At 31.8% G+C, this 18,945-nt stretch overlaps 1 protein-coding gene across 9 annotated transcripts in view; it reads right to left on the bottom strand.

Annotated features, from left to right (window-relative positions):
• CALCRL (calcitonin receptor like receptor) overlaps positions 1-18,302 on the bottom strand; it is a 109,292-nt gene extending 90,990 nt beyond the window's left edge. Inside the window, exons 1-2 of one of the 9 annotated variants that reach the window (XM_012519019.4) lie at positions 17,769-18,302; positions 2,394-2,461 (exon numbers count right to left, since the gene is read on the bottom strand). The gene's annotated coding sequence lies outside the window, so the exon portion shown is untranslated. The remainder of the gene's footprint in view (positions 1-2,393; positions 2,462-17,768) is intronic. The other 8 variants (XM_012519020.4, XM_012519022.4, XM_004477043.4 and 5 more) reach the window with 8 other exon arrangements.
• Positions 18,303-18,945: the final 643 nt, after the last annotated feature.

The raw sequence follows: 18,945 nt of genomic DNA, 5'->3' as shown, positions 1-18,945 counted from the left end.
CTGCAATCTGGTCCTCGGTTTTGTTTTTTAATCTCCCCAAAAATGTTTTTCCTACCCCTTTCAGCTAGAATTTAAGTTCATTTCACCTTAAATGGTCCTGTTAGAAATGAAATAAAAGTTATTAGCTTCTCACAAAAATGTATACGAATTCCGTATAGATACCGTGAGCTCAAGTTTATGAAGCAAAAGCAGTTTAAATATGGACCTTTCATTTTCACTTCACTTCCAATTTATCTCCTTCAAACTATCAAATATATGTTTTAATTTATAAGTTGGAAAGACTGTTAGAAAGAATCTTGTCAAAATCTCTTAATGGTGTAATGACCAATATACCCCGTTAGTGGATGGTAGACACCACTTCTTTCTAGTGAGTGAATATTCTTTCATGTCATTCTCTTACCTATATATCTTCACTAAACAAAATCAGATAAAAATTGATCTGCCATTACTTCAAATAAGAACAGTCAAGAAGAAAAACCCAGCCGTCAGATATAAGTAGACATTTTGAGCTGGCAAACTGTTCTAAGGAATAGTGACTCATATGAAATGTAATGTCAAAGGAAGCTGACACATAAAAAGGATAGAACACCAATGATCAGTTTCCAAAGACATGCTGTGGGACAAAGAACAATTATAGAGAGTCTATTTTTGGGTTGAGTGGTATGCTTGGGAATGTAAAAATCATTGCTTAAGTATAAAAGAAGGAATTATGATGCCCAGCTTTGAATTTAAGATAAAATAATTTATCTTATTTTACCTGCATGGCCATAGTATGCTGTTAACATTTGTTAGCATGATATATGATTGAATTTTTAAATACTTTTCAGTCTAAAAATAAGTTAGGGCAGGATAGCTACTTTTATTTTATAGGGAAAAGAGAAGTGAGGTATAATTATAATTGCACAGTTAACATTTTATTTGGCCTAGTTCTATATGCTAAATATAAATAAGAAGATATCCATATGCAAAGTAGTTTGTATGTGTATGTGTGGTTACAATATGCTTGATTAAAGAAATAGAACAGTCTTTCTAAGAGGTAACTTCGTGACTGGTAAGACAAGAATCTGAATATAATGCCTTCAATTTGAGCACACAAAATTAAACACTGGATCTGGTAGTCTCATTGATCCAGTTCTTTTTCATCAGAAAACATGTTTTCTCATTTCTTATGCAAATCTTCCAACATTTCTTTCTAGTAACAGACAATGTCACATGAGTATCACAACTGGAGATTCCTGGGATTTAGGAAACATTTTGGCCCTATTGGAGCTATTAATGACAATATCAAAAGGAAGGCAGTATTTTACAGAGAGATTACAAAATCTCTTAAATTCCTTAAGTGTCATCTTTTTGTATGGATTACTTCTATCTGTCACATTCCTTATGATTTTTCTCTTGAGAAATTCCTACTTTTCTAGATTCATACTCTTCCAAAGTGAATATACTCTATGGTTTTCCCACAGCTCAAAACAATCACTGACCATTTATCTGGATTGTGGTGAATTGACCATTACACTGTTCTCCAGTAACACTTTCAAACTATGGTTTTACACGTTGTCCAAATGACTCCAAAGGATAATAAGCAATTATTTCTTAGATAGAAAAAGTATCTGAAAGATTATTTGAACACTGATTATCCTTTAGATACCAATGTCCCTTAAATTTCTAGTTAATGCCCAGAATTGAAATTGAAACAGCTTTGCCACAGAGTTCTAAAAATAAGAGCAGGAGCTGATAAAATTTTTAAAACAGCTCTCCCTCATTTTCCTGTTCTCGTTATTTATGAATAATGTATCATATATTCCAATGATGGGTGAGTTTCAAACCTATTTATAGGCAAATATGAGTGACTACATGAATCAGAAAACAGAGACCTCTACAGAGTTCTATAGGTCCTCTACAGAGGAAAGCAATTTAGTTTAAATGACAAATCTTGGCCTGTTTTATGATAACATGAAAATAATTCCTCATTTTATATACACACACACAGACACACACACATATTCATATACATGTATATAAAGTTTGGTCACAGATTTTTTTATATGATTATATATCATGTCCATGATTCAACTTTCCAAATCTATAAGGCATTCAAATTATTGTAACATTCCCAGTGCTCTGCCCAAGGGAACAAAAACATTGGAGCTAAATCCATACCCCAAGACCCAAAAATTATTTCAGGAATTTGAAAGATACCTACAGTTCCATTTTTATCAATGTTTTGTTGTATTGCCTGTCAAAAATTTATTTTATTCAGAAGCTAACTGTATATCATTCTGTGAAATCTCTTTCTTACTTTATTAACCTATTCATATTGTCCTTGGTTTTATTGGTAAACCAGCATATTATTTCATTGCGTCAAAAATGTTCTTTTGTAATGTATGCAATACCTGAAAGTAGGGACATCCAAAGTTTTGACAGGTGGCAGCACAAGTGGTTGGTGTGTCATCGTAGGACCCTGGATGATAAAAGAAGATTCCTGTGAATTTGGCAATATTGTTAGTGGGTAGTGGGATTTTAAATGACTTAATAATTTAAGGTTCCATGCCAGTGTGTTTCTTTGCTGAATTCATAAACATATGTGTTTTAAAAGAACTTTATTCTTGGCAAATGCATGTCTTAAAAATAGAAGATACAAGGGGGCACATGGTGGAGGCAGATGGTCCCTCTTGTTCAAGAGTTGAAATCTGTGTATGCCTGGCTCTGGTCTAAATACTGGGGATAAGGCAGTCCCTGTCCTTGTGCAGCTTATATTATAGTGGGAGAAACAAACAATAAACAAATAGACTTTATATAAAGTTAGGTGGTAATGACTGCTATGAAGTAAAATAAAGGAGACTAAGGGAGTAGATGCAGTGTCCTAGACAGAATGGTCAGGAAGTGCCTCTAACAGGAAGTGGCATTGAAGTAGTAACCTGTAGTAAGGGGGAAAGCCCTGAAAAGTTCAGGAGACAGGTTGTTCCCAGAAAAAGGATCACCTGGTCAATGGTTCTAAGTTGGGAACAACTTGGCCTTTTCAAAGAACCAAAAGAGGGTCAATAATGATGAAAGCAGAATGAATGAGTAATGGGAAGAGTGAGTAGTCAGGGACCTGGTCAAAAAGGGAGCCAGAGTCCAGATTGTGACAGTAACATTTAACTTAAAATATAGGGAGTTATTGAAACTGAAATTCCAAAACCACTAACTTTTGTGGATCATGGATTTGGTACTGCCATAAACAATATTCTCTGAGGATACTGCCAAGGATTTCTGTGAAGTCAGTTGGAATCTCTATGTGAAAACTTAAAAGTATTAAGAAAGGTTATTATTAAAAGATTTCTGCAATCAAAATTTTTGTAAACAAAAATCATTTTGAGTTCCTTTGGAAAAAATAAAATGAAATGGACCCAAGAAATTTTTGTGCCTTCATATTTTAATGATTTATTACATATCATTATAAATTATCTAATATGTCTTATAATTAGGATCATAATCTGGGCATGTGAAAGATGTGTATTTGTACATCAAGCAAAACCATATATATTTAGAATCTGGATTTTCTGCAATCTATTTTGAAAAAAAATAATTTATTTTCAGTCTCAGTCTTTATTGGCAGATATATGAAATTCAGAAGGTTCAAAGTTGAAGTTTATTTTGAGTATTTTCCCAATCTACTAGAAAAATGCTACTCAAAATAGTGTTACTTTGTTTTCTGCATGGGTCTAGACATTTCGTTTTTCATCATAGATGAAAATGTTATGAAAGAATCTTTCCACCCTTTTGGTGATTTGAAATAAGTGGACAACAATAATATAAATTGTTACTTCTGACTACCAGAAAATTCTTTGAATGAGTTCATTTTGGTTAGTAAATGAGTTGCAAATATTAATAAAATAGCACAATATACACTCTTGTTATGTAATTACTATCACTTTCCTCTGAAAACATATCAATATCTGCAGTACACAAACTGTGTATTAAAAATAGATTAATTCCCAAGAAAAAAGGGTACAACGAAAACAATGTGATGCTCCAATGAAAATGATAATGATACCTAAACAAAACTCAAAGGAAAGAAATAATTTTCATTAAGTAGCATGATTGCTTGACGGGATTGGAAAGTAAAATCAAAATCCTGATAACTTAGAGAAGAAATGCAGCAAATAAGGGTAATAGATGAATTCTCTTGATGTAATTCTGCCATAGTGATGCATAACAATCAAAGTAAAAGAAAAAATTACAAACCTAAGTATAATTATTTTGAGGAAATCAGAACCTTGAAAATATATATAACCTAAAATCAGCTAACAGCTATGAAGACAATCAAGTGGCTTCCAAAATGAGGACTTATATAAAGGACACAAACCTCAATGTCTTCTCTGACATTTTCACATGTAAGAAATAATTTTTACATAGTAGAAGAAAGACTTTACTTTCAGGCTCCATAATCATTTTCTACATTGAACATAGAAAAATGAAAAAGCACGCGCGCACACGCGCACACACACACACACACACACCTGAATGGAATTACCTGCTTTTTCCTCTTCCTTTATTTTCAAAGAACATTTTGATAGATATTTGATGGACTTTTAAAGGAAATGGAAACTTAGAGTTATGATTCCAGGCTTTATCAATCTGTGTTCTTGTTCATGATAAGAAATACTATCTATACATTCTCAGTCTTAAGAGCAATAAACCATATTCCTCCATTTCCTTAGATCACCTTACCAAAAAGAGTTAGTTAGTCCTTTTCTTAAATAATTATAAGCACACATAGGCCTGACCATAACTCTACTACATCAAGTCACTTCTACCCAATTTAAAACAAATGTTTCAGAGGAAAAATTAAATTCATTTTACATACAAAATTTGCTGTGATTCATCATCATGGAAATGCAAATTAAAACCACAATGAGATACTATGTTACACCCACCAAACTGGCAAAAATTTTAAAATCTGAAAACAATACAAAGTTTTGGAAGAGATATGGTGCAATAGAATCACTCATGCACTGTTGGTGGGAGTATAAATTGGTGCAAGCACTATCCTGTAATCCTAACTGCATTCCCTAAAGAAGTTCACACACATGTATACCAGGAAATATGTAAAAAAAAAGTTCATGGCCTCATTGTTTGTAATAGCAAAAAGCTGGAAGCAATGTAAATATATCCCAGCAGTAGAATGGATAAATATATTGTGATACAATCATACAACGGAACACTGCAAAATGAAAACAAAGAATCACAGCTACAGGCATTAACAATTATCTATCTCAAAAACATAATATTGAATGAAAGCAGAAGGTCACCAAAGAAAATGCTCAGAATGTTTCTACTTTCATAAAAGTAAAAATTTAAAGAGCAAAACTAAATAATACATTGCCTAGGCAACACACACATATATGGTAAAGCCATAAAGAAAAGCAAGGGAATGATTATTACAAATGTCATGTAACAGTTTACTTCTGGGATTGTATGAATGACTCAAACAGGGAGGAGTATGATGGGCTTCAAAGCTGGATTCTAAGCAGATGGATATTTATTTCATTATGACTCTTTTAAGAGTGCATTCATATTATGTATAATCTTCTACATGTGTTTTAGTTAGCTAAAGGCTGCCAAGGCAATATATCAGAAACAGGCTGACTTCTACAATGGGGATTATTAATTTAGAAGCTTAGAGTGCTGAGGTAGTGAAAATGTCCAAATAGGGCAACAGGCGAAGCTCTCTCCCCAAAGACATAGCTGCTGGTGATCCTAGTACAAGATCACCACAGGGCAGGGCACAATGGCGGTATCTGCTGTCTCTCCTCCTCCAGGTCTCATTGTTTTCAGCTCTGGCTTTCACCAGTTTTCTCTCTGCTCCTGTGGCTTTCTCTCCTTTGAGTTCTGTTGATTTCAGCTTCTTGTTCTTGTGGCTCTATCAGCTTCTGGGGTTCCTCTCTGTCTCTGCAACCCCCTCTCTTTGTATTCATCCCATTTATAAAGGACTCCAGTAAGAGGATTAAGGCCCACCCTGGGTCATGCTTTATTGAAGTGATTCATCAAAGGCCCTTAACTGAAGTGATTTAATCAAAAGTTCCCACCTACAATAGTAGTGGAATAATTTAAGAACATAATTTTCTGGGATCCACAAAAGTCCCAAACTATCACACTATGTATGAGATCTTAAAAATTATGAAACACTTTTGTAGAACAGTATGCTTACTATAGCATCAAGAATTTGTTGTGGACCTAGGGATCAAAATGTACAAAAATGCAATGTTTGTGGCTTATATCAGGGGGTTTGGGTGGGAGATGGAGCTGCATCACAAAGTACTATTCAAATGGAATTTGTCAGCATCTTGTTATGATTAGACACTTTTTCACATTTCAGTTAAGTCATAGCTATGTGCACAATTTATACACTTAGAATTTTACAGGTATGATTTAGATGTGTGAATTCTATTTGATTTCAGGTTACTTACCTGGTTAAATGGAGACAATTTTGGAACACAAATGACTAACCTGTGAATTTGTGTAAATGTGTTTGTATGTATTTGTTCCTGAGTTCAACGAAAGTAGAAAGGATTCTATAAAATTGTATTTTGGATTATTACCAAGTTCCTTCATTTTTAAGATAGGATGCTTCATTCAAGGTAAATGTGCACTCAAATTATACAACCATTAATTCTTAAATCTGGAATTATTAGACAAAGTAACATATATGTCTTATTTTTTATGAACATTTCAGCTTGATTTTATATTTATAGCTCCATTATTTAGAAAGATGCTCTATTCACTGGATTTAAAAATGTGCCTTGTTAAGTCTTTTATTTTTTTATTGTAAATTTGATCCTAACAGTGTGATCATGTCTAATTTTCATAATATCCAGAGGACACTGTTTTTAGGACATACAGGGATCTTTTAAGCATCATTTCTGTCTGTATGTGAACTTACTGCAGAAATGATTTGGTTTGCAGTGAGCCGAGGGTTTGAATTTTACCAAACAGTTCTGACCATGCTCTAAAGGTGGTTTGATTAATGTAGCCCAGTTTCCGGGCTACCTTTTAAGAAACTGCCCTAAGAACACAGAGATTTACCAGGAAGACACACTCTGAATCCTCCACTTAAAAATAGAATCTTCATAGTGATCAACTGGGTCTAAGCCTTAACCATGAAAGCAGTGATTTCCACCCAGAAGATGGTGTTTGCATTTCATAACTTCTTCATAAACAATTTTGATCTCTTATCAGAAGGAGTAAACTCAGATTTAACACTCAACCCTATTCTCCAAACAAAATAACAGATAAAATTTTCCCACACTAAATCTTAAACCAAGCAGCTGGAAAGCATTTGCACACCAACTTTATTGTCCATTGGTCCTAAAGCCAAAGCATCTCTACATTTTAAATGATGCAATTCAATGCTGGCATTTTAGGTCCTAAACTTCTCTGCAAACAAAATAAGTCTTATTGAATCTTTTTATTTCCTTTCATAGCCTCTTTTTTTATTCCATATTTTTCTTATTTTTATTCTGTTCACTTCCCTTTTCTTTTTCTCATTTCTTTTATTTTCCAATTTCATCCCTCACTCTAGTTTTTATCAGTTTTCTCACTTAGTAAACCATAATTACTAAGTTAATTATATTCTTATTTTCATATATGCCTATGCACTTGGGGGGAAGCATTTTTCTGAATCTTTTCTCTTTCCCCTGGTTGACTCTTCATTCTCTAATCTTGTATATATTATTTCTAGTTTCATCAACATCTGGGTGAATCTCCAGACCCTTCACCTTGCCATCTGCTAAAAACACTGTAACCAGACCTATAAAAAAATGATGGTTTGGATTTACTCCTGGGAAGCAAATTTAGAGTGTGTAAAATTTTTAAATAAAATGTTTTAAATGTGCATTAAAAATGTGATACATGTAAAGATTGAGAACATATGCACTCCTTTAGAAATGTCTGAAGTGAGGCCCTGATGAGCACTAGGAATTAGTTAAAGTAGGACTTATCAGAGAATGGTCAATAAACTTTGTCTATGGGCCACATCATGAGTTGCAAAATTTACTTAGGGTTACATGTTGTGCTGTAGCCTACCTAGTTTTCTCTCTAGTGTTATTACTATCGATGTCATGCAATAGAGATACCTGACACACTCAGTAAGTTTAATAGCTGAGATGACTAAAACAGCTTTGACTTTTATGCTAAACTTTAAAATCCAATATGCAATGGACCCCACATTCTAATAATCAGCAAAACTATTTAAAATTTATAGTATTTTTACACATAAATAAGTATCAATTATTCAGACTTCAAAATTGCCTTTACTTATCTTATGAGGTGGTTGAAAGCTGTATATATCCCAGAAAAATATGTTCTTAAATCTAATCCATTCCTGTGGGTGTAAACCCATTGTATGTAGAATCTTTTGATGATGCTACTTCCGTTAACGTGTGACCCACCTCATTTAGGATGGAAGTCCGTTTTAAAGGAATGAATACAGAGAGGGAGAGAAAGCCACAGAAGCAAGAAGCTGAAAGCAACAAAACCTGGAAGAGAAGGGAGAGACCAGCAGATGCCGCCATATGCCTTGCCATGTGACAAAGGAGCCAAAGATCCCTGGCAGAGGGTCTTCAAAAAAGAAAGCATCGCCCTGATGATGCCAGGCTTTGGACATTTTCTCAGCTTCAATCTATAAGCTAATAAATTCCTATTACTTAAACCCAAACCATTTCATGGTATTTGCTTTAAGCAGCCTAAAAACTAAAGCACCCCACATTTAGCATTCTATTGGAAAAAGCCTTCAGGAATACCAGGTGCCTTTGCTGAATCTAGATGAGAGTAAACAAATATTTTGGCATTACCTTTTTCTGACAGGAATACAGATAGTATACACTTGTCTTTGTTGGGATGGATACAAGTAAAATTAGCCTGAAGAAGCGTGAAGTGTCCCTACTCACTGTGAGAAATTAGTCATCTTTGCATTCAAATTAAGTACAAATTACTTGAATTGGACATTCAAAGGCAGCCTGTATTTACAGAGTCTACCTTTACATGCTTTTCCCATCGTTTCACCACGTCCATCAAGATTAGAAACATCACTTTTTAAAATTTTTTGTCTCAGGTTTATTATTTTTAAAAATATTTTAAGGTACTTGGGACAAAGTCTTACTATATATAAACATACCAGAAATAATTTGAATGTAGACTAATCCCTAAAATATTATATAGCTTTGCTTTGGGCTTTATTATTGTTTATGTTTAGGACTTCACTTACTTAATTACACTATCCATTAATCACTACAAGAAATAAAGTCAGAAAGCTCAAAAAGAGGTAAAGAACAGGAAAGGATGCTAATAAGAAGAAATCATTTGACAATTTTATTTTTATGTTTTGAGCAATACTTCATTTAAGAAAAGGAGTTGCTTAATCCAAACTAGTTCGTTGCTTATAGTTTAAAACCAGTCAGTTGGGTTTTATGTAATATGTTGAAGTAGCTGCAAAATTACAACTTTGATACATTTTATACATATATTTTCTCTGATTATTATGAATGTCTTCTAGGAACACATTTTATACATATATTTTCTCTGATTATTATGAACATCTGGGAATCAGTATGCTTCTCACTGGAAAATTATTTTTATTTTCCTGAATGAGGTAGATATCTGGGCTCAGAAGAAAACAAAAGTTCAATTGTGATATTTCCTGTTGGAATGAATGATAGGAGTTGCTTTAAAAATAATAAAGTCGCTATATGAGTCCCAACAAATGGAAAATTTAAATTAGAAAAGAAAATGTTACGTTGTTATACTGTGTGAATCGTCAGTTCAAAAGATATATTTTTTGAATATTCATCATGAAGCTCTCAAACAAATCAAGATTTTATTTAATCATAACTACATTTATATATACATTTCAAATGATATATCAATGCATTTGCTATATATATATATAAATATATATATATTTCAATTTGTAAAACCCCTTTTTGGCTTCAATTTTAGAAAAATACCAGAACTAAACAATGATTACTGGCCATTGACAATTGACCTTTTTAGATTGGTCTTTAAATATTTATAAATCAATACACTTAGAAGCTTGCTAAGTTATAGGTTAATAAATGTGTAACTCGTTACTTACAAAACAGAGGTATAATTTTTTTTGGCAAATAAACAGAATTTGTGTTTTACTGTACAAACTTTTTTAAAAGATTGATTTCATTTCTATGTCACTGTTTTGTTTTCTTTTTAAATTCTTACAGACTCCTTGGTGCTTTTCTCCAGAAAGGCAATAAGTAATGGATTAGGCTTATGTTGGGAGGCAACAGTTGGCACATTTGCCAGTTTCAACAAGAAATTCCTGCCAATTTCAGCCATTGTTTGGCCATTTGGGGAAAGACTTCAACATTTTTTAAAGTACTGAGCAATCTTCTCATTTACCTAGTATGATAGGTTACTCCTTGGAATTCAGTGAAACCTGAACACTACGTGCATGCAGAAAGCATCTTTATTAATTTATTTTTCTTTACAAAGACAGTGAAGTGATTAATATCAGGTTGACCTAAGAATGAGGAAATGGTAATTAGTTTCTGAATATTTTCTCTTTGGCAATGTATACTGATTCTAATACGTTAGAATTTCAGCTCTTGCATCAATTGTATGCTGCATACAAAACAATTAAAATAAATATACAGTTATCTATGAACTGGAGATTGTTCAGTTGAACAATCATTCATTGTTCGACTGTTCACTAAAGAACAGTAATTCATTCATTTAATCATTTATTCATCAATTATTAATCACCTAGTATGTGCCAGGCACTTACCTGGGTGCTTAGGGTAGGATAGTGAAAAAAAAAGTAAAGGAAAAACAAAACAGAAATCCTTCCACAGGTGGATATTATATGTTAGTGGGACAGAAATGATAATACAGCAATATGTAAATTACAGAAGATTCTTTGCTTAGGTGACTAGTGTCATAGGAAAAATTTTAGTGAGTTTAGTGTTTTCATTAAAAGAAACCTACAAATAATTTTTTATCTTCTTTTAGATAATGCTTTTATCTTCTTTTGTCTCTAAAAGTATTTCCTTGAACTATAAATGGATTGGTTAAAAGTTGGCTTAATAGAGAATTGATATTGGAAAATTGAGTTTGGCAAAATAATGTGGATAGACAGGATGGTGGCTTAGAGCTACATACCTCAGAAAAAAAGTCTTCTTACTTAATCCATTTCTGTGGGTGTGAGCACTTCTAAGTAGGATCTTTTGATGAGGTTACATCAGTTAAGGTGTTATCCACTTGACTCAGGATAGGTCTTAATCCTATTACTGAATGCCTCATAGGGAAAGTGACAGAAAGGAAGAAAGCCATAGGGAGCAACCAGAAACTGGAAGTCCATGGAAGGGAAGAGGCTGCCAGGACAGAAGCCATGAGAGACCACCATGTGCATTGCCATGTTACAGAAAAACCAAGAACCAAGGATTACTGGCAGCCCAGGCCAGAATGCTACAGACTTCATGGATGGTACCTTGATTTTGGACTTTTAGTCTCAAAATGATGGACCAATGAATTCCCATTGGTTAAGCCAACCCACTGCTGGTATTTGCTTTGGCAGCCAGGAAACTAAAACAGACACTAATGATAAAAACCTGTCATTCAGTATTGAGAAGAGCTACAATGAGCTAAAACATCTGGATTGTTTTAGATTGGGCTCTTGGTAATTGTCAAAATGCAGAACAAGTGAGTTTTTCATTTTCTTTAAGTTTGTTGCCAGTTGATATCAGAAATACTAGCAAGAAGTAAACTTCCCTGGGTGTAAAAAACTCAACAAAAAGAAGAGGCAATAGTAAAATCTAGAATACACTCCCACAAATAAGAAAGATTAGCATATTTTTCATATTCAGATACTGATGCATATGTAATGAACAACAGAGAAGAGACATGATAAATTTAGAAATTTTCTCAATTCATTCAAATAGGTCATCCCTCATTGGTTTTTATTATACTTATACCAATAAAGCACTATAATGCACATTCTTCATTGCTTATCACAAGTTTAATTTTATTCCAAATAGTTATCAAATTTGAATTGGTATACTATGAAAGAGCTTCATATAGAAAACTTAAGTATTGCAATTATAGATCATTTCTCTTCCATGCTTATAACATTATATAATTATTTCTGGAAGGAAAGGGAAGACCATGATGTAGACACCTTGAGGTCTAGACTGTTTTGAGTGTTTACGAAAAAAGTTTTGCCTAAGTACAAATATCTACCTTTTAATTTTTTTAAGTACATGCCATTTCAAGACCTATGCCATAGAAAGACATAATGAAACCCTCTGAAGATATATGAGCTTTAGTCTCCTAATTCTTAATTCGGAATCCATCACTAGATTTATTTAATGTATTTAGGCTGCTAACCTGGGAAGCTTCTTGCCATATTAAAGGATTTGAACATGTAGTCTTTTATGTTTAGAGTGTTGATATCTGTAACATCCACAGGTTTAAAATTAACACATTCAATGCAATACTGTATATGAATTTCTTCTAAGGTTGCTTGAGTTATACCAACACTCAAAGGAAAACTTAATTTACGTATATTTATTTTGAAGGAAGTTGTATGGAATCTGGTTCATTAAATATGGACATATATTAGTTTTATGAATTAAAAAGCCTTAGTAAATCTCTTATAATAAATTTAGAACTGGTAATATAGAACATAATATGGAAATTCTTTTGGAAAGTAAATAACAAAGGAAGTTATCTATCATAAGGTGTTCAATTAATTAAAAATTAAGCAATACTTAGGAAAATCACTTTATGAATTTCACCATCAGTTTGTTCTAGTATTTAATCATACCTCATATCTCATTTGAAAGGTCTTGATGTTCAAATTAAGGAAACCAAACATTCTTCAAAACTTCATTCTTAAGAATATCACTTTCTTTAACTGCATTTTTTTGGTCCTAAACATTAACAGTTTCTGATTTCTAAGACCAATGGGTAAAGCTAAGGATAAAAAACATAAACCTGACATGTTTAAAGATATTATAGTTAGTTAACTAGGAGCTTAAGTAAACTGTGTTCCACACATTCAAAATGTAGCAATGTCTATTAACCTCTGAAAAACCTTATTATATACATATATATATGACACAATCTTTGTCTAAGATTAGTCCTTTCCAGGCAATTCCTTCAAACAACAACCCATATCTAAATTTTTTAAAACACAAATTCCTAAGTTATTTTTTGCCTTAGTGAATAAGTATATTGGCAAGTTTAAAAAATATATATATTTAAAACAAGAGAAAATTTTCATTGAAAGTAAATTTTTAAGAAGATGTATGTAGATTGATCAGTAACATCAAATATGTTATTTTATTAGGTTTTCATTACCTAAACTTGAATAAAGACATGACTATAGGTTCATACAAAAATTCACGCAATCTTATCATTTTTTAATTTTTAAAAAAGTTCCATGTTAATGCAAACAAGATTCCTTTGGGAATTTGACCCCACCCAACAATCTTAAGAAATTATAGAGCTATAGCCTTAATACCTTAGAAGTTATTTAATTTTGTTTGGTTTGTGTTGGATTGAATTGGGTTTCTTTTTTTTTTGTCCTTTTAATTGCTAGTAAGGTAGAAAATATATCATACATTAATTAAAACTGTGAAGGAATAAAAAGATAAACCTTGTTTTACATTTTTAAAATAAATAGTGTATTTTAACCATTTTTGCCTACACTCAACTAATGTGGAACAACTGGATATCTACATGCAAAATAAGGAGGTTGGATCCCTACCTTACCCCATACACTATTAACTCAAAGTGGATCATAAACCTAAATGAAGGTATTAAAATTTTAAAATTCTTAGAAGAAAACATGATGCTGTTTCTTTTAAGTAAAGCAAATTTGTTTAAGAGAAAAATGGATGAAACGCATTCTAGGAAAATATTTGCAACTTATCTGATAATCATACTGGTACCTAATAAGCATACATTCTAACTCATTTCAAAGCAAGTGATTCTATTTTGCTTTTTTTAATAGTTAGAAGTAATTCTTTTATTGTGCTGTTAAAATATTAATCAAATATGTTTTTTCTAAAATAATTTATTAAATTAAAAAAATAAATGAATTTGATTTTAAGATTACCCAAATATGGCAAAATGCAGAGACTAGCTGACCTAATGTGGTTTAATGAAAATACCCTAATCATAATTAGACATGAATAAATAATCTGGATTTATTGAGGACATTTCTATTTAATCTAATACCAATAGAATGTGTAATATATATTTCCTATTGTTTAAATGGGTTTATTTTTCCTTTTGGAGCCTTCTCTTAAATAGTTTTTTTAAAATTTAATTACCGCATATCTGATCCATATGTTCTTTTTTCCTCTATCACACTGACTTAATATTTATATTCTGAATTTTATTATTAAATGTATTCTATCTATTATTCCTATATTTTTATACTAATTAAGACCACATATCTTCAAAGTAATATACCAACATATAGGTAGGTAAAATAAAATTAAGGTGTGAAAACTATCCAGATACTTAAAGTTGAATAATTGCTATTGATGAGAGAACTTGGGCAAGGATGGTTGTCTATATTAATAAATGGGTGAGTGTTTGAGATATGCAAAGCTAATCTTGTATTTTTTGTAAGTTTCAAATTTTTCCATCTAATTGCCTCAGACCATTTTCAGACATTAAAAGAGAAGGGGTTCTGTAAATAAGTTAATAGTGAAACATAAAAAGTACTTTGGGAGAAAGAAAAATCTTTTGCGAGAAAATATGAATGTTTATAGTTCACCCAGTCACAGACTGAGAGAAATGTTTTAGATGGTTTTGCACTGGTTATTCATTTGAAGTGTAATCTCTGAAATTCTGACTGAATCAAGAACTAAGAGGTGCTATAATCTTGACCATTTAAGACTCTTTCATTAACACCATTGCAATGACACAGCTTATGTTTACAGGTTAAAATTTCTCAGACTCCTAAACAAAGATATGATAAGGAGTAAAGCTGAAGACTTCAGATCATTCTTTTTGAAAAGTACTTTTTGTTTGAAAAAGTGACACCATAATCCTTACGTCTCTAAACGTAGAATTATTTTTCATGCTATATTCAAGGTCACATATGGAGTATGAAATGTTTGTTAATACGTATTTCGACCCCTTAAAATTTGTTTTGTTAATGTTCCTATAGCGATCTAAGGTGATCCTTAAAAAGTAAGTTACTATAATATTTTAATGATTTCGATAAAAATTGATAGCAAAATATTGTAATAATGCTTCCATATATAATCTTAATCAGGAATATGATATGTGAAATCATAAATCTAAATATATGAAAATGTTATTGATGCTCATTTTTAAGTACTTATCAAAGATTTTTTACACTTTACCATAAAGCATATATGATTTTTTGTCTTAATATTCTTTTGAAATTTTACTGAAATTGATTGCTGCTACTCATGAAAATAATGGCCTAATATATTAGGCAAATACAATGATTCTCCTGAATATACTAGGATGTACTAGAATCAACTGGGGTTTTAATTACGTTTAAACCTCATCATATCTAAGAAGCATCAGTGAGTAAAGCACACACACCTTGACCATTCATTTAAAATAATTTTTCAAAATTACACTCCCAGCTTTTATTTCTCTTTATTTGTCTGTTCTTCCTATTTTTTTCAGAGGATAAATAGTTTACATATTCTAAAAGTCTATGAATTTTAACATACAAAATTATATTTTGGCATTGCTAAGATATGTTAGACAAAAAGAGAGAGGCTGTAGCAATAGCTGAAAGTATATATATAAAGATAATTGAATATTTTAGGTAAAACATATTTCAGCTCATATTATGCATGTGATATCTCAATTCTGTGTTTCATTTTACATATTTAGAACTGGCTGCAGATTCAGTGCCTTGATTTTATGATGCTACAGGGAAATAAAGGCTAAAAATGTAAGTTCATTTTTTATAACTAAATGCATAACTATTCTAACATTCTCTTATCATTAAAGGAAACAAATTTTAGAATATAATCATATAAATTCTTCTTTCAAATTTCCATGATTTACTCAAAAACTGTCTTTGCCTAATGACCCTCATTGCCTAGTATTTTTCAACATATTTTTGGAAAATCAAGATAGTACAGTTATGAATATTTAATTAGATTATGTAAGAAAACTGTGGAGTTTTTTGACTACCAACTAAATAAAAATTAGAAAATTTCTAGGAGTTCCTCATTGTAAAATATATTAACTTGATATATCATTCTAAGAAAAGAATCTAATTAATAATAAAATTATTTTAAATTTGTTCCTAACCCCTGACATTGGTTTAGGCATTTAAACATGTTCTTTCCATTTCCCTTCCAATTATCTAATGACTATTTACAAAGTCACATTCTAAAAGCCCTTTTCCCTTTTCCACACACATTGAGGAAACACAATATAATTAAAGATTGAAAAGGGATAGGAAATCAGCCACAATGTTTTAAAAGTATCTCAGATGTAAGACTATTTTAAGCTTCCATTATACTGTATCCCCAGTAGAAAATTACTAAGGAGTTACTCAGAATGTTTTCTAGCCAACTGTTGCTGCGCCAGATTATGGGTAAATAAGTATATGGTACTCCCATTGAAGGACGTCTTGCATAGTATAATTTCACTTAGATATGACAATATATTATTTGGAAATTGTGTCAGTCAATATAATTTGAATTCAAACCTGACAAATTTGCAAGAAACTTGTGATATCTCTCTATCAACAACTTATTAAGTAGATACTACTTTCTAAGTTGTTCAGGACAGACTGTACTGTTGGAAGGAGCATTAGCAGATGCTTTATCTCAACATTTTGGTGAGCTTTATTGTGGGAATACTTTAATTTTTTTATACATACTTTAATTTCTTTGTTGAATGATCTGATACACACATTTATTTCTTTAGTCCCAGGTATCTTGATACCATACTCTCTCCTCCAAGAACTTACATAGGAAGACCAATAAATCGAAGAAACACAAACTATTAGCTAAAGAGTTTGAAATTAAGATTAATTTAACAAACTACATTTTTTCAACCCTAGCTCTAGTTTTTCTTTGACGCCTACCCCATGACCCAAAACAGTGGAAACAGTTCAGGGTTAGCAAAAGAGAGTCTCATTCACATCTGGCAACAACGAACAATGAAAATTCCATTAGTTCAATAGTTAGAGATACATGTGTACATAGAGGTGAAAGCCAAATAGAAGGCAAATATAATGAATCCTCTAGTGATTACTTTCAACTGTCCATTGTATTCAGCCACAGAGTGAGAGAGACTCCCAGACCCCAGAATAGTTATTCTTTCACTCTTTTATTAGAATATCAATTCTATGTAAAGTTTAAAGACCCTTCCTAAAAAAAATAATAAAACTGCTTCAATGTTTTCTAGCTGTTAGAATACTAGTTAAGATGGTAGTAATAAGGCTAATTTTAAAAGGCATTGTTCCCTGATAAATATATTTGTTCAGAAGTACGCCTTTTGATCCACTTAGATTTTAAGTATTGCTGAACTTGTTTTCTAGAATACCACTGTAAATAATAGTATCTGGTAGTAATAAATTTTGTATGCATTTTAGGCAAATATGCTGTAGTTTTCCTAACATGCGAAATAAATGAGAATATGTTTCAACATCACTAACTAAATTCTGTAGAAGAAACATTGTTAAACTACATGAGAATACTAATCAGAATAAGTATATCTATTTTGAATAATGTACTTACCCACACCGCTCTTAAGGAAATTCTTGATGAAATATTCTTATGATGATATCTGATTTTCTGAGATTCCACAGAAGAGATTTTCCCCCAGGCAAGGTGGGGAAGAGTGAAAGCCTTGCAATCTGATCCTGCAGACAGAATGAGATCCAGTTAGCAGAACTTGATGATCCTAAACCAGGAGATGACACTCTGCTGGGGAGAGAGGTTGTTCTGAGTGGATTGGAAATGTTGCAGATTAAGTGATCAGCAGCAGAAGGGAAACATCAGAGCTTCCTGTTACATCACTCTGACCCCGCCTGCAGTTAGTGTTAGGTTACTTTCTTTCTCAAATAGCACACCCCAGGAAAGCAGCACTCCTTTCTTATTCTAACACAAGAGCAAGAAGCAGCCTGAATAGACACAGATCATATGCTGTATGAATACATTGTTACTAGCAACGCTGGCTGGCATTCACTTTGAGTCAGTTCTGTTAGAACTTGCAAACAAGAGTGGCCTTGATTTGAAGGAATCTGAATACAATATTCTGCTGAAATAATCAAAGGAGTTAGGTGTTTTGAATTATAGTTGATAAAACATCCAGGGGAAAAAAATTAGCAAACATTCTTTGCTTCCTAAATGAGCAAGGAAAAAGAATAATTGCATTTATTATAATTAATTCCCTAATCTGACTCATTATGTTGGAACGCTGATAATTAGATGTTGTTCCCCTATTGATTTTCCACTATTATTATATATAGATCAAGAAACTTTATTGTGTGGGTTTTTTTTTTACTTTGTTCATGAAGTAAGTATATGTGTGTTTATAATTATAACACAGTCAAAACTGTGTGTATGTGCACATGCATACACATACATAATAGCATTATTTTTTCATAATATATATTTACATATATATACTGGAGAAAATAACCTTTGAGAACATATGCATAATTTAAAAATAATTGCACATATTTTAAATACTTGACTCACTTATGTTACCACCTATAAAATGAAATAATTTACACTATAACATTTATACATCAAAGTAGGTTTGAAGAAAATACAGATATTTAATAACCATAATATTATAAAATTGTAAACTATATAAGAAACTTTGGTCTAATTTTTAAAAACTGTTTTACATCAAAAATAAATTTTATTCTGAATGTGTTTAATAAATCACTGAAAATCTCCAGAAAAA

The sequence above is a fragment of the Dasypus novemcinctus genome, chromosome 7, assembly GCF_030445035.2.
Source record: "Dasypus novemcinctus isolate mDasNov1 chromosome 7, mDasNov1.1.hap2, whole genome shotgun sequence".
Taxonomy (NCBI): Eukaryota; Metazoa; Chordata; class Mammalia; order Cingulata; family Dasypodidae; genus Dasypus; species Dasypus novemcinctus.
This window is presented reverse-complemented; position numbering and strand designations above follow the sequence as displayed.